Source organism: Coloeus monedula (assembly GCF_965178545.1).
Source record: "Coloeus monedula genome assembly, chromosome: 12".
Classification (NCBI taxonomy): domain Eukaryota; kingdom Metazoa; phylum Chordata; class Aves; order Passeriformes; family Corvidae; genus Coloeus; species Coloeus monedula.
The window spans coordinates 6,546,773-6,558,761 of NC_138792.1; positions in this window are offsets into that span (position 1 = coordinate 6,546,773).

Below are 11,989 nucleotides of genomic sequence, written 5' to 3' on the forward strand. Positions count from 1 at the left end.
AGGCATACTGTTTACAGGCTTAGTGAAGTCAAACAGTTTCAGAAGTTGTTTAATGCTTCTGAGCTTCAGCTACGACCAGAAACATTACTCAGTATTTAAATCTTGCTATTCCTAACATTTTAGAGATGCTGTTTTACATTATGTGTATTTAACCTTCCACTCTGCAAGTGATTCACCACTTGGCAGGCCCATTAATAACAAGTATTAAAAAAATAATAATTTTTTATTCTGCTTCTTCCTGTTTTATTTAAGAACAGTCCATTAGGAAACATTTTTTTCTTTAAGGAGTGAAATTAAAAATAAGGCGTGATTTGTATTAACCTGAATATGAACCTTTTCTTTCTTATCGTGGTGTGCTTGCATCTCAAGCTACAAATCTCATCAAAATCTATGCAGTCATACTTCCCAAAGAGATGGCCAAAAGCAGTAGGTTTAAAATTAAACAAGATAAATTTATGTATTTGCGTTCAAGTCACTTGAGAGCTGAAGATTTATTTCAGAGGAGGAACAGGAACTGCAGAATTAGTTCTACAGTGCAAATTGTCCTTCCAGCCCAACTGAAATTACCATTTTATGGATATTTTTTTTTTCCTGAATTTCAGGTACAGGGAAGTTTTGTACATAGGAGCAAAAGCTGAGCAATTGGCAGTCATTTGTCACTGTAGGCTGAGCTCAGAGGACTAACAAGGTGCAGCAGCCAAATCATTGAAGCACGGCCCAAGATGCCAGTACTGTCTTCCTGGATGTTTCATAATGATTTTCAAAGCACAGATACCTCTAATACCTACCAGAATTCCCCAGGGTACTGTGGTGAAGTCTGGTCTAGAAAGAGACACAATTAATTGGACAGAGATTGCAAAAGCACTCAGACGTGGGGGGCTCTCTGCCCTAACCCACGTCAAGCAAGGTAAAGAAAATATCAAACAGGGAATTGTGTAGTGGGAATGTGTAGTGGGAACGTGTAGTGGGAAGAAAATAAGCATATGTTTTGGTCAATAATTTATAGAAGATTCACATTACATCTAGTCAAGGTCTGGATGTCTCCTTCTCTCGCATTCATGTGAAAGTATTTTATTTACTACTCAACTTAACCTAGAAAAGCACTTCTCTCATTATCTAAAGCCCTGGCAATTGCCCCTGATTTCTCAAAACTGGTTTAAATTACAGTTTTATTACCTGTCCATGATGTAGGAAAGGGCATAAGAGAAGTATTGACATGTTGAGCTGTTGCGTGCTTTGTAACTCCCTTTAGGGCCCAGGAGCAGAAATGAATGGAGGTGAAGAAGGGAGCAGTGATCTGCCCAGCACTCCTGATAGGAAATGGGGTCAGGGCTTCTTGTACTGCATGCTTACTCAGTGCCTCACAAAACAACCCATGGGCCTGAGGGTGGGACTTTCAGCAGTGCTGAAATTTCAAGAGAAGAGAGGTTTTTTTTAATTATTTCACTGAACCATCCATTACAATCAGTGGTGAAAGATAATAATAATTTCATAGAATTGTCTCTTACAATCAGAGACGTTTCAAATAAATCTGCAGCTGAGATCCAGATCACAGAGATGTGCATTTTATCTTCTTTACAGATCTTGTAATCGGAAACCACTGTGATCATGTAGCCTGACTTTCAAAACAAAAATTACCTACTACTCATTCCCATATCGATGACATCTACCAAAACTTCATACATTAAGAAATGGTAATTTGCCAGTGAATTATTGACCTCAGCTTATCAGGGTGGGATAGAACACTGGTCAAGAATGCTAAGATATTATATTCCAAAACATAGATAATAAGAGCATCTGAGAGCTCTAAGTGTGTGTTAGAATGTTTTACTTTACCAAATGGAAAAGAGAGGATGCTTTTAAAAATATATATTTCATTCTTTTAATTTTCTTTCTCTTTTGGACTGACTCGTCTCGGCCCATTTGAACTGGAAAAAAAAAGATGAATAAAGCTTGATGAGGCAGGGATTCCTGCAGAGACAAGGTGATTATGAAAAAAGTCAAGCGAAAAAAACCCAGAATCAAAAGAGATTAAAGAAATTACTTCAACCAAACTGTCCAAATCATATTAAGGCCTGATCCTACAACTTCTCACTCACAGTAGGTTTCTGAGCTTTTACACCACTTGGAGGCATGCAAAACATGGTGGATTGAGGAATTTAGAAGATTTCTTCTCCTATCCCCATGGTGGACATCTGGAAATGATAGTGAGAGAACAAGGAGCATCAGTATCACAGCTAACCATCTTTGTGTATAGGATAAAACATAATTTTTTTTCATTTCAATTGTATCTATTTGTTAATACTTTTGAGATACTGATATATATAAAAATATATATTTATAAATAGCAAACAAATGCTGTTTCTTTCTTTCTTTTTTGCAAGATACTATGAACAAGTTACTTTTGCCATGCACATGTTATAGCAGATGGTGAGTATTAACAGCCCTACAGTTCTCACAGGGATAGTAAGCATAGTCATGTGTAAATCAAACCGTGGTTTACTTTGAATGTAACAAAAGAGTCTGTATAACTAATCTTCCACCCCTTTTGAGAAATGGAAATATTATCTTCCATCCAGTTATGTGAAGAATGCAGAGCTTTTGGGTTCTGCATTGCTAAAATGAAGGTAAAAGAAGTGCAGTGAACTCCTTCACAAAGAACAAAAATTACCATTTAACAGAATAACGCTATGTCTGAACTCAGGGCAACATCCCCAAAAGTTCAAGTAGCTGCCCTGAAACTCACTGTTTAAGAAAACCAGAAATGCTAAGATTGCCCATAAGTCCTCAAAACATATTTTAAAAAATAGCTTGCTAATACAGCTTTTTAATATCAAGGGCTACTTGAGGCATTTGAATGGTCTTCATACTTGGCATTTTATTAATGCAAAAGCTCTTGGAAGGATAAAAATTTTTTGAAGTAGGGTGGTATTTCCATAAAATATAGATTCAGCTAATAGGTCTAAACAAATCTTTTCTCCTATTCGATATAAAACATTGTCACGGAGGTAAAAGCAGATGATTGTGGTGATGCAATGTTTTTATTGTATTTTGTATGTTCTTCATACCCTAATGGTTCATCTCTACCTTCCCCACTTCTATTCCCAGTTGGCTTGCCCCAGGTTCAAGCGGCTCCCCCAGTTCTCCCAAAAAAGGTTATCCCCTCCCCTTGTTCTGGCACCTTCCCGATCAATCACCCAAAACTGTTCTGGATTGTTGTGTGTCTGTCACCCAAGCCCTCCCTAATTACCCTTATATGGTCCCCGTCAATCCCCCGAGACCCTGCCCCCTCGGATACCTCCCCTCTTGGAAATCCCCTAAACCTCGACGTCCCATTGGGGCATGTGACCCCCCTCCCTCCACCCACCAAGACCATTGGACCACATGTGAGTCCTTCCATCCAGCGTCCCTCCCTCCTGATCCGCCTATTGGTCCCTAGTTGGGTTACTCCCCTTGTTCAATCCCCCTTTATAAGGTGTAGCAACACTGCAACTGTTGCTTGCTCACCATGGATCCCCCTTCAATAAATTTGGATTACGTCCCAGTGGCAAGCCGCCCTGGTACTTTTTATCTTTCCCTGGGTCCAGGGCTGCTGACTGCCTCGTGCCTGGGGCCATCGCTCCCCTGGGCACAGCAGAGGCTTCAGAGGAGCAGCCTTAAAGCTCCGTGCCTCCAGCTGCTCCCCACTCGTGCCGCACACTGCTGGAGCTGGCCTGGGCAGTGGACAGCAGCGGTCACTGCGACAATGATAAACTCAGACAAACTTCAGTTCACAACCAAAACCGTGGCCCGAACTGACAAACGGGCAACCATGATGATGCTGCAATGGCTTCTCACAGGTTCCAGGAGGTCTCTGTGCTCCTCCCACAAGTACGCCGCAGAACTTAAGCAAAGGATTCTTGAAATGATGTGAAAATTATATTGCTCACTGCAGTACATTTTTTTTTTCCTTAAGAAGGAGATTAAATAATCTGAAATGGAAGCAATTAAGAGGAATGTCTGCTTTCTCATCTTTAAGGTTTCAGTACATCATAGACATAATGGATATTAATCTTAGAGACTTAAGAAAAAAACCCATGGGCAACTTCACTTAAATACTTGGATTTCTACCAAGGATATCAAATTCATTTCCAGTTATCACTGTTGTAGGTTTCCAATATCTTGCAAGTCTCCAATATCTTGCAACATGTGGGACTGGGGCCAAAACGAAAACATTATTCACCCAGTCCTGGAACCAGAGCTGGTGTATGGGTACCAACCTGTGCTATCCTATGTAAATGTGCCCCTTTGGGCTGCCATAAGCTTCTTGACATGTGTCTCTTGTATGACATATGGCCTGTATAAACCTTTCCCAAGGACTAGGGTCACTTCATAAGCCAGATATTTGCCAGTGACAGTATTTTGTGTCAGTGCGGACATCAAAATTAGATGTGGCAAGACACTGCAGTTTGGCTTAAGTTTGGGTTTCACTTCCTGAGCTGCTCTGCTCTCAGCCGTGTTGAGGACACTGGTACACATTTTACACGGAAACACAGTAAGGACCTACTCACACTCTTGCATCTGATTGTGGAGGGGAACAGAAGGCATTAGTGATGAAAATATCCCAGAACATGTTCCTAATGCCCACAGACATGAGAACACTGTTCCAGGTACCAAAATGAATCTGCCATAAAATTTCACTGACACTTACAAATTTCTATCCGTGCAGTGTAATGTGGTTCCATGTGTCTCTTTTCCCAAAAAACAAAAGGAAAGTTTGGTAGAAACGGTCTGTGGCAGTTATCAGTTCAGAAGATGGCAGCATTAAAGGGCTTTGTACTTTCATTGGCTCAACAAACAAAAGATTCCATTTAAGTTTCATGGGAGCGCTGGGTTATCAGTCCAAAGCTGAATTAAATTAGAAGTGATTGGGAACTGTTACCATCTGTTGAGTGTGTGGTGGCTCATGCAACATGAGTTAATAGACTTTAGCAGACAGATGGGCAGAAATGTGCAGGCCTTAGTCATTCAACACCCTTGTTAGCAATCTGAACAGAGAGATCAGGAACACGGACGGCATAGGAGTGAATTTCTTTCTTTTCCCTTGATAAAAACCCCTCCATCATGTTTTTGGCCTTTTCCAAGGATGTTTCTACAACTGCTTCCTCTGTTACATATTTTGTGTGGTTAAGAAAAGCATTGTTCTTCCCAGGTGCTGCCAATCTTGGTCTGTCTCTTCCTCTAAAATAAAATTTTAAAAAAACCAAACTAAGCCACATTTCTGTTCATGACTTCAGGTGTTAAAACCCACACAATTTTTTTCACTGACTGAATGTCACAGCAGTTAAATAATTGTGATGTGGAAAAACACTGCCATAAATCATAACAGCTATAATTTAACAGTCTCTCTTTTCCCTCTTTCCTCCTTCCCATCACAGGATTCCAGGCCTAAAGTCACTGATTTTCCCACAATACAAAGAAACTTCAACCAGTACTGACAAGGAAACTGTTGTTTAATGGACAACTGCACTGAAAATTAATATATTTCCTGTAAAGACTGCTTAATTGTAAGGAATATTTATTACCTATCTTACTTCACACTCAGAAAAATCCCTTCCCTGTGCTACTTAGGCTAAAGAAAATAAACTGTTTTATGCAAGAAAAGAGGAAAAGAGAATAGAGCACTGGATTACCTTTTAAACCTCAAAACATTTACTACATATTCAGAAGCATATACACATATATAGTTTCATAAAAAATTCAACATCAGAGAAATGTCAAGATTTTGAAATCAGTCACTCAGCATTACAAAATGGCTTCACATGTCTTTTGCATACCCATATTTTTTCATCAAGTCCAGCTTTCATGGATTCTGTGTCTGTACTTTAGAACCAGAAAATCTGGTCTTTTCCTGAAATTCTTTTTCTTTCCTTATACTAAAAGTGTGTATAGTAGGGCACCAAAACCCAAACATGATAAGAGTAATTGAAAACTTCAGCACTATGCATAAAACAAAGGCACAGCTTCAATAATTCCTTACAAAATTTTCACATGCAAATTGGCTCTGTATTTGTGACCGAAACAACTCTCAAGGCAGTGCAATCAGAAGAAAACATGACACATTATCAATGTACCTTTAAACTGGAATTATAGAACCTTCCAATGTATCTAAAATAAAACATTTATTTCATTGAGATTTTGAAATAACTTATCTTACTAAATGACCAGAATAAAACATATGTTGTCTACCAGTTGAGTAAGGTAATACAAAATAATATGTAAGTTTTAAAAAACAACAGAAGACCCTGGGATAATGGTTTTAAAGTATCTCTGAGGACTCCTGCTTTCTGGGAGGTGGGCAACAGAATGCAGAAGATCAGGATGAACTGTAGTAGAACAGAGTGCAGTGGCTGGCTGAACAGCTTCCAAAGGCACAGCTTTATAGAGAATACTGAGTATGGCTGCACATGTTCAAGAAAGTGCAACACGAAATAGCACTCATGCAGGTGACAGATGAATGAGCTAATGTCCCATCATGGTGCTCAGAGCTCATGAACTAACCATCCTTCATCTGAAATCTAAAACAAAAGCACAGGCTGGTTATGCTCTTTAATCTCAATAGTACTTGTCTCTAAAGGAAAGCCTTAGCCCATAAAGCTCAAGCCAGATCCCACTCTGAGTAATTATATTCTGCCTACAGTAATTATGTTCCCTTTGCAGTTTCACATGGAATAATGTCCACCCACTTGCTGCACCAAATTATTTTATTGTTGTGCAGTTGCTGTGAGTAGCTGAAGATTTTCTGGAGCGGGAGAGGTAACCTGGGGCCAGGGAGAGCTGCTGTGTGTGCATGGGGGGCAAACCCTTGCCCAGCTGAGTGACCCAGAGCCTGCACCGGGGCAGGACACTCTGCTGGAGGAAGGGTTACCCTACCTGAGCCCACAGGATGTCTTCATTGCAGATAATCCAATTTATCAGTATCTCCCTAAGCGCTGTGGGATCTTACAAATAGAAAGGCACCCTATGCAAAGTGCAGTGAGGTCAGTAGCTCTCATTAAATGCAGCAGCACATTCCTGTGTTGTACAGATCAATAAGAGACACAGCAAAATATACAGAAAACTTGAAAACACACCAGAAGATTTCCTTCTCTATTCCTGATGTGGATTTCCGTTGCTATTAAAAGTTTAGACAGGAGCAATTGAAATTAATGGATGTTTTTCCATGGACTTCAGAGCAACCTTAAGTGCTGTCATTCTGCTTCATGAATTTCATATAGTCTGAAAAAGCCTCAGCTGAAGCATTGCATCAACATGAAATTCAGGAAGTGCATTAAACATACACCCTAAAAGGATGCTACCATTCTGCTTCAGCAGAACTGCAATTCAGTGGAAGCTGACTGCCTGGACAGTGCAAGTATGGGTTAATAGAACTGTGTCTGTAATTAGCAACAACTCTCTTTTCCACGAAGGAAAAACAGCACCTGTTCTTCTGCTGGCACTTCCTGAGTAAGGAGGTTTTTAAACGTCATAAAGAAAGAGAAGAAATCTTTCACTCAGAAAATGGTCAGGTACGTGTAATAAGGACTCCCTAAGCATCACTTTGTAAAATGCAGCACTGACTGGCCTGTTGCAGAGTAACCCATGAGCTCCTTCCAGTGCTTTTCTGAACAGCACTTGGACACAAATCACGTAGAGGATCCACATTTTAAGGACACGCTGAATGCATCATCTCACTCACTATTACAGCTAACTCAGTAACTCTGTCCTCTTATTTCTCGTGTTCCTCAACAGCTTGTGTCAATCCACTCACAGGTTTCTGCCTTGCTTTTACAACTCTGATTGATGCTTTGAGCCCTGTCTGCCTAACTACTAGCTACTCATAAGAAGAGCTCTGCATTATCTTTCAGTAAGCACTGAAATATTTTGGTTTATCCTTGAAAAGCACTACAGAACTTCTAAAATTATGCAGATAAATATATATATATAACAAGCCTGAATTTGACATTTAACTGTCTGTAACTGATTTTGTACAATTAAAACATTTTCCTTGCTCTGTTCATTATGTCTAGTAAGCTATATCTGACCAATTATAATATCTTAGTTTGCTCCTGTTTTTTCAGTGCTTGCTGCAAGCTGAGGTGGTTTTTTTTAAAGTAATCAGTGTGTAATGAGCCAGATTGAATTCAATGGGGCCCAAGTATTCAGATCTAACCCCATGGTTTAGCACCACCTAGCTCTAAGTATCCTCCATGTGTGTATTCAATCCATCAGCAAAAGTTTTCATTAGCTTTTGTCCCAAGATATTTTTGCTGCTGATGAACAGAGGTCTGCATCTGTCTATTGTGTTGATGGGATCCAAGAATAAAGTCTAATTTTAGTAGTTCAAGATAACAAGACAGAAATCAGCCAAAGCTGAATAAGAAGCTGAGTAGTAGATACAAGCAAAAAAGAGATGCAAAAAAGAGAATCACATGAATCAGATCTATTTATTATTTCAGCAGCTGCCTGCAATTTACCACTATGAATAATAACTCAATCACAAAATCTAAGTAGTCAAGATTTTTTATTAAATAGTACCTATCACACAGTACTGAATATTATTCTATTACAATTAGTAGCCCTTCTAAGACATTATAAAGTCTCTCTATAGACATTGACCATTCTGGATACAGAGGAGCCATGGAATGGAAAGATGATGCTTATATAATGATAATACATTATATCAATACATAGATGAATACATCTAAGTAAACCATGCTCAATCCTCTAAGGGAAGGAAAATTTTTGATTTGGTTTGGGTTTTTGGGGTTTTTTTGTCAGGCGCTACAATCTGATGAAACTCCAGCATCAGACCAAACTGGGGAAATGAGAGACAAACCATGAAAAAGTTGACAGGGCATGATTTGACAAAATATTTTCTGTCTTCAGGGAAAGGCATAACAAATTAACACAACCCTTGGTTTGGTCTGCTTTTCAAACTGATGTCTTTAACATGTAAACAAGACATGGCAGAGGGAAAACACAGCACTTCTATTGTGAGATAATGGACACTAGTTTATTCTTCATCCCTTGTTTTTCTTCTTTTAAACTTCTTCATCTAAATCACCAACTGGCTTCCTCCCTTTTTCCTGTTTCTTGTACTCCTGTTTTTTCAAGGCTATTAATATTCAGAGTAGTTGATCTGCTCTTCTGTCTTGCAGTGGGACTTCAACAGTGGCTGCTGGGCCATGCTCTTGCTGCCCTTTTGTAAACTGCACACTGATCAAAATTCCCATCTCCCATGGTGACCTTCTACACTAGTTAAGAGCCTGCATTAAATTGGTCTATTTGCCACTGTAAGTTTTCCATATTGCTTCAGCCAGCACTTCTTATAGATTCTTGTGGTGTGCCAGTAGCAGGCAGGGAGCTGACCTGTTTCTCTCCTGAATTCAAGTGTTTTAAATGAAGCTCTTTGACCATGGGCACCACAATGGTATGGGATGTACAGGAGCCTCCTCATTTCCTGGCTCTGTGTTTCTCTGCAGGGTCTGTGGCCTGAGCCTCAAAGATGAGTCTTAGTGCCCGTAAGCTGATGGACACTCATCAGCTAATAGAATTTGGAGACAGAATTTACATGTATTCCTGAAATATATTGTGAATATAATCTCCATATAAGCCTCTTACAGCTTTCAGCATCTGCTCTGTTGACTGACACTTTCCCCGATGCCATGTGCTTCCCCCATAAATCTCTGACTAGGTTCTTAATGAAGAAGTGAAACTGATGTCTTTTAGTGCTGGTTGTGTACTGTAAAAGGGTGTTTATACAAAGGAACGTTATTTTGTATTTTAAGACTACTTGTTTGCCAAGAGGATTTGGTGGTTTTCCCTTACCTGAAGACACAAACCCATCCCTTTTCCTGACTGCAGTCATTTTTACTACTGTAAAGGGCTTCCAAATCTGACCTCACTCAGCACACAGAAGGATTACATTGACTCCAGCATGGTCAGGGTTTCAGGCTTGCTCTCCAGATTATTTGTGACATAACTGTTTTGCAGGCAGTAATAGGATAAGCATCCACATTGGCTAAGCATTAACCACATTAGTTATGTTTGCAACGCATATTAATTCTTAGAAAAGAGACATGATGTCAACAAAAAAAAACTGTTTGTGAAAAATGAGCGAAGAACATGATTCAGAAAAACCCCTTCCCAGCAGAAGATTTTTATTTGCTAGTTACTTATATTTAGGGACTGCTGCCAGTGCATACAGACCTTCTCGTAGAGCATTTTTTGACTGATTCTTTAAATTCCCCAATATCCAGAGAAGGGATTTTTAAAGCAGCTGTTTTGCAACTGGTTTCTGCTTTGCCTTTCTTGACAGGTAGGACATTTCTTCCAGTGTCCTTTCTTAGTCTTTCTACTTCTGAAAGTGATGGCATGTTACCAAATGTGTCTTTCCACATGGCTGCACATCAAAGTACTTAACATATATGTCGTGCTCAAAGTTATGAGAAAATAAAATCATTATTTAATGTATTAAAGTCATAAAAGTTTTTACAGAAGGTTTCATTATGAGAAAGGCTTCCCAGCTGAATCCTATCATCTCTGGAAACAGAACAAGCAAGAAGAATTAAACACCTTCAGTAACAGATTTTGGGTTGTGCCTTTTCCCTTAGCCCTCTGGTTCAACCATTGGACTCCTGTGTTTCCCAGCATTTCAGCTGTTTCCCAGCTCTGGGAATGCCATGGCACATGTACATATAGGACTTAAAACACACTTGTGTCTGCCCAGCTTCAGCAGCAGCTGTTTGAAGAGATGTAAGATCATTTTAACAAAAAGAAAAAAAAAGGATCCAGTGTTTATTTACCCACAAGTTTACAGTAAGCAGCAACTGTGGCCCACATCACAAAGAGCTGAATAATCTGGCTTTAGGTAAACTTTGCCTTTTCTGGGACAGCTGAGGAGAGTCAGGGGGGCTGGTTCGAGTAGGGGTTTCCTGTCACACAGGTGGGGACAGGAGGCTGTCTCAGCTCTGCCCTCTCCTTCCCACTGGGATAAACATGGGAACTGAGTAAAAAACACAGAAAGGAAGAGAGGCTTGCCTCTGGATATGATAGGTCAAGTTCCCAATACTTTTATTTCCATCTCTGTAGCATTGTCCATGTAAAACAGCAGGTGTTTGAGCCTGTACCAAATTTCTATTGAGCAAATTTATAAAGGATTGGGACACTTCACATTTTTTCTGCCAACTCTGGTGCATGACTCAGCATAGCACAAACCCATCTCACATCTAAGCTGCCATTGCTGTCACAGAGATACAGCAATCACCACCAGAGCAGGGGTTTTATCCCTCACAGCATCTGCAATTTATGCAGGAATTATATACAGGCTGCAGCAAGTATTTACAAAACTGGAGATGATAACACTATCTTTAGGGTCACAAATCTGAGCTTTTCTTCACAGCTAGGGAGCTACAAAATAACCTTAAAAAAAGTGCATAATTGTGAACACTCGAACTATAACCCCCAAATATTCAGATGCTGTAGCTTGGAGTACAACACCAAATATTATGAGAGTCATGATAAAAACACAAGAATTGGCAACACTGGAACTGTGGCAGCGCATTAAATGGTAGCATTTTGCAGTCAGGCATGTGGCATTGTTAAACATCCCACCCCCAGGCCCTGAACTCTTGGCCGGTGGCATCCCGCAGAGCGCAGGGGCCGCCCGGCACGGCGGGGACACATCGCGGTACACGGGCATGGCAGCGCCGAGGAAAGAGCTGGAATTAACTCGCTTGGACAGAGGCTGTGCCAGCACTGCCACTGCCCGGCCTGGGCAGCATATGTCAAATCAGGGCAGAGCTGCTCTGCCTTCCCATCCTCTGTTTCACACGGATTAACAGCCCAGGATTACTAGAGTGGCTGTTTAGAGGTATGTACTCGCTGAAGTGCAGCTCAAATAAAATTGTTTTAAACATTTGCCTTCCCAGCTTGTGTGTTTGTCAAAAAGCATCTTCATTAAGTGATC